This window comes from Schistocerca serialis, unplaced genomic scaffold, assembly GCF_023864345.2.
Source record: "Schistocerca serialis cubense isolate TAMUIC-IGC-003099 unplaced genomic scaffold, iqSchSeri2.2 HiC_scaffold_1142, whole genome shotgun sequence".
NCBI lineage: Eukaryota > Metazoa > Arthropoda > Insecta > Orthoptera > Acrididae > Schistocerca > Schistocerca serialis.
In genome coordinates, this window is record NW_026047340.1 from 215,001 (window position 1) to 220,000 (window position 5,000).

General features: G+C 51.6%; 1 non-coding gene across 1 annotated transcript in view; it reads left to right on the forward strand.

Annotated features, from left to right (window-relative positions):
• Nucleotides 1-3,979: 3,979 nt before the first annotated feature.
• Nucleotides 3,980-5,000, forward strand: part of LOC126432597 (small subunit ribosomal RNA) — a 1,909-nt gene continuing 888 nt past the window's right edge. The window contains exon 1 of the ribosomal RNA XR_007578081.1: nucleotides 3,980-5,000. This exon is cut by the window's right edge and continues 888 nt beyond it. This is a non-coding gene — a ribosomal RNA (small subunit ribosomal RNA).

Sequence of the window (5,000 nt, forward strand, 5' to 3'; positions counted from 1 at the left end):
TACAACAATGTGTATCTGAACCTACGCTATATCGTACCTTAACCTAACCTATATCGTACCTTAACCTAACCTATATCGTACCTTAACCTAACCTATATCGTACCTTAACCTAACCTATATCGTACCTTAACCTAACCTATATCGTACCTTAACCTAACCTATATCGTACCTTAACCTAACCTATATCGTACCTTAACCTAACCTATATCGTACCTTAACCTAACCTATATCGTGCCTTAACCTAACCTATATCGTGCCTTAACCTAACCTATATCGTGCCTTAACCTAACCTATATCGTGCCTTAACCTAACCTATATCGTGCCTTAACCTAACCTATATCGTGCCTTAACCTAACCTATATCGTGCCTTAACCTAACCTATATCGTGCCTTAACCTAACCTAATTTGTGCCTTAACCTAACCTAATTTGTGCCTTAACCTAACCTAATTTGTGCCTTAACCTAACCTAATTTGTGCCTTAACCTAACCTAATTTGTGCCTTAACCTAACCTAATTTGTGCCTTAACCTAACCTAATTTGTGCCTTAACCTAACCTAATTTGTGCCTTAACCTAACCTAATTTGTGCCTTAACCTAACCTAATTTGTGCCTTAACCTAACCTAATTTGTGCCGTAACCTAACCTAATTTGTGCCGTAACGTAACCCATGTTGTGCCGTAACGTAACCCATGTTGTGCCGTAACGTAACCCATGTTGTGCCGTAACGTAACCCATGTTGTGCCGTAACGTAACCCATGTTGTGCCGTAACGTAACCCATGTTGTGCCTTAACCTAACCCATGTTGTGCCTTAACCTAACCCATGTTGTGCCTTAACCTAACCCATGTTGTGCCTTAACCTAACCCATGTTGTGCCTTAACCTAACCCATGTTGTGCCTTAACCTAACCTACGTTGTGCCTTAACCTAACCTACGTTGTGCCTTAACCTAACCCATGTTGTGCCTTAACCTAACCCATGTTGTGCCTTAACCTAACCCATGTTGTGCCTTAACCTAACCCATGTTGTGCCTTAACCTAACCCATGGTGTGCCTTAACCTAACCCATGGTGTGCCTTAACCTAACCCATGTTGTGCCTTAACCTAACCCATGTTGTGCCTTAACCTAACCCATGTTGTGCCTTAACCTAACCCATGTTGTGCCTTAACCTAACCCATGTTGTGCCTTAACCTAACCCATGTTGTGCCTTAACCTAACCCATGTTGTGCCTTAACCTAACCCATGTTGTGCCTTAACCTAACCCATGTTGTGCCTTAACCTAACCCATGTTGTGCCTTAACCTAACCCATGTTGTGCCTTAACCTAACCCATGTTGTGCCTTAACCTAACCCATGTTGTGCCTTAACCTAACCCATGTTGTGCCTTAACCTAACCCATGTTGTGCCTTAACCTAACCCATGTTGTGCCTTAACCTAACCCATGTTGTGCCTTAACCTAACCCATGTTGTGCCTTAACCTAACCCATGTTGTGCCTTAACCTAACCCATGTTGTGCCTTAACCTAACCCATGTTGTGCCTTAACCTAACCCATGTTGTGCCTTAACCTAACCCATGTTGTGCCTTAACCTAACCCATGTTGTGCCTTAACCTAACCCATGTTGTGCCTTAACCTAACCCATGTTGTGCCTTAACCTAACCCATGTTGTGCCTTAACCTAACCCATGTTGTGCCTTAACCTAACCCATGTTGTGCCTTAACCTAACCCATGTTGTGCCTTAACCTAACCCATGTTGTGCCTTAACCTAACCCATGTTGTGCCTTAACCTAACCTATGTTGTGCCTTAACCTAACCCATGTTGTGCCTTAACCTAACCCATGTTGTGCCTTAACCTAACCCATGTTGTGCCTTAACCTAACCCATGTTGTGCCTTAACCTAACCCATGTTGTGCCTTAACCTAACCCATGTTGTGCCTTAACCTAACCCATGTTGTGCCTTAACCTAACCCATGTTGTGCCTTAACCTAACCCATGTTGTGCCTTAACCTAACCCATGTTGTGCCTTAACCTAACCCATGTTGTGCCTTAACGTAACCCATGTTGTGCCTTAACGTAACCCATGTTGTGCCTTAACCTAACCTATAATGTGCCTTAACCTAACCTAAAGTGCGCCGTAACCTAAACTATATTGCGCCTTAACCTGACGCACGTTGTCGCTGAACCTGCTCTGTAATTGTTATGCAACCCGTTAAAGTAGTGTAGTGTTGCCTAACCGCAACCCTCGCAATATAGTTCGCTACTCGCACTGCCCGGTCCCCTGTGTATCGCGTCATGTTAAACACCTTGCAGGTGTTGCTGACTTTCCACATGCTCCTGCTATACACTGTAGTGTGGATAGCAGCAGGACGTACATGCCCCCCCCCCTTCCCCCCTGCCTTCGCAAGCTGGTCGGTGAGAAGTTTGCATGTTCAATGCCCTTCGCATGCCGACGTACTCAGCCTACGTTGTGGTACGGCCTGTCACCTGTCCGCCGATGTACGCAAAACCCACAAACTGTACTGCACATTGCTCCGTATGTACTGAATGATACATCGTGGCCCATGTGACCGTATGACGACAGCGCCTAGCAACGGCGGACCATACAGTCCAAATATTGTGCACGCAGCTACGTGTCGTCTCCCTATAAGAGCTGGATTGCAGTGTGGTACGCCATACAGACGTGTGGGAGGAACGGACGCCCTGGATGGCGATCAGCATGAGCAGTCTGTTGATGTAGTGGAGCGTGTATTCGGACGTAGTCGTCTCTTCTCACACACCGTGATAGCATGTTGCACCGCGTTCCACATCTGCGACATGCTGCAGAGGCGGGCTGACAGTCGTTCGCGCAATGGACACCGCATACGTACGGGGTCTACCTTCCACGTGTTCTCTAGGCGTGCACATGTTGTTGCGTCTATGTGGGCAGACGTAGTGTGTTGTGACACCTGACACAGGCATGCAATACTCGTTGCAAATGGCGATGGACGTGTACGTTTGCTGGTGACGTTACGCAAATGAACAACCGGTAACCCGTTGTGGTGCGGTTGTTCTCGCTAGAGGTGAATCAGTGTTGGCGACGATCGGTCGAGCTATTAACCGGTTGTTTCAGGGATACCCACCATGCCCACGAACGTGAAAGGGGACCCACCATGCCCACGAACGTGAAAGGGGATCTGGGTGTGAGGCGATACGCGGCGGTGGCTGGGTGGGACCGTCCCCGGCCGGTGAGGGGGGGCCGCCCGGCGTGCTGGCAGCGCGGTGCGTGGGCGCACGCGCTACAGCCGGCTGGTGGGGGCGGCCGGTGGCAGGCGCGCCGGCCGACGGACGCGGCAGGCGGCGCAGCTGCGCGCCGGCGCCCCCTGCTCGCGGCGCCTTGCGGCCAAAGTAGGTCCTCGCGGGCCCGGTGCGAAGCGCGGTGGCCATCTGCAGTGTGCTGGTCCGATTGAGGACTTTGTGCGCTGAGGATGCGCCGCCGCCCGGCGCTCGGCGCCGCGACGCCGTCTGCTGCTCGGTCGCCCCAGCGGTTCTCGCAGGTGGTTTGTATCGCAGCTGTGCGGACGTGTTGGCGCGTGCGCTGTGCTGGGAGAGTTCGCTTCGGCACCCAAGTAGGGCTTTTGTCCTTCTGTGGCGCTGGCGTTGGAGCTGCCGGTCACCGTAGGTGGCGCGTGTTGTCTCCCGCCGGCAATGCCACGACAGCACGCTCCCGGGCCTCTGTCGGCAGCGGCAAGCTCAGTTGGGAGCACGGGTGGTCGCACCTAAAGCGTCTACTCGCCTAACTCCGGGCGATTGCGCCTCTCTCGAACCCGACCAAGTACTTAGGACGGCGCTGCGCGCCGCCGGGACCTGAGAGGGTTTCGAGGTGTGTTGTGCAGGGGAGCTCAGCCTCCTCCTGTTTGCAGAATAATTGAGCGGACGCTTGCGTGTTCGCGCGGGCCCCCGGGACACACTCCCGGGCGGCCGGCTGCTCAGCTCTAGTTGACGCAGCTCCCTGGTTGATCCTGCCAGTAGTCATATGCTTGTCTCAAAGATTAAGCCATGCATGTCTCAGTACAAGCCGCATTAAGGTGAAACCGCGAATGGCTCATTAAATCAGTTATGGTTCCTTAGATCGTACCCACGTTACTTGGATAACTGTGGTAATTCTAGAGCTAATACATGCAAACAGAGTCCCGACCAGAGATGGAAGGGACGCTTTTATTAGATCAAAACCAATCGGTCGGCTCGTCCGGTCCGTTTGCCTTGGTGACTCTGAATAACTTTGGGCTGATCGCACGGTCCTCGTACCGGCGACGCATCTTTCAAATGTCTGCCTTATCAACTGTCGATGGTAGGTTCTGCGCCTACCATGGTTGTAACGGGTAACGGGGAATCAGGGTTCGATTCCGGAGAGGGAGCCTGAGAAACGGCTACCACATCCAAGGAAGGCAGCAGGCGCGCAAATTACCCACTCCCGGCACGGGGAGGTAGTGACGAAAAATAACGATACGGGACTCATCCGAGGCCCCGTAATCGGAATGAGTACACTTTAAATCCTTTAACGAGTATCTATTGGAGGGCAAGTCTGGTGCCAGCAGCCGCGGTAATTCCAGCTCCAATAGCGTATATTAAAGTTGTTGCGGTTAAAAAGCTCGTAGTTGGATTTGTGTCCCACGCTGTTGGTTCACCGCCCGTCGGTGTTTAACTGGCGTGTATCGTGGGACGTCCTGCCGGTGGGGCGAGCCGAAGGCGTGCGACCGCCTCGTGCGTGCTCGTGCGTCCCGAGGCGGACCCCGTTGAAATCCTACCAGGGTGCTCTTTATTGAGTGTCTCGGTGGGCCGGCACGTTTACTTTGAACAAATTAGAGTGCTTAAAGCAGGCAAGCCCGCCTGAATACTGTGTGCATGGAATAATGGAATAGGACCTCGGTTCTATTTTGTTGGTTTTCGGAACCCGAGGTAATGATTAATAGGGACAGGCGGGGGCATTCGTATTGCGACGTTAGAGGTGAAATTCTTGGATCGTCGCA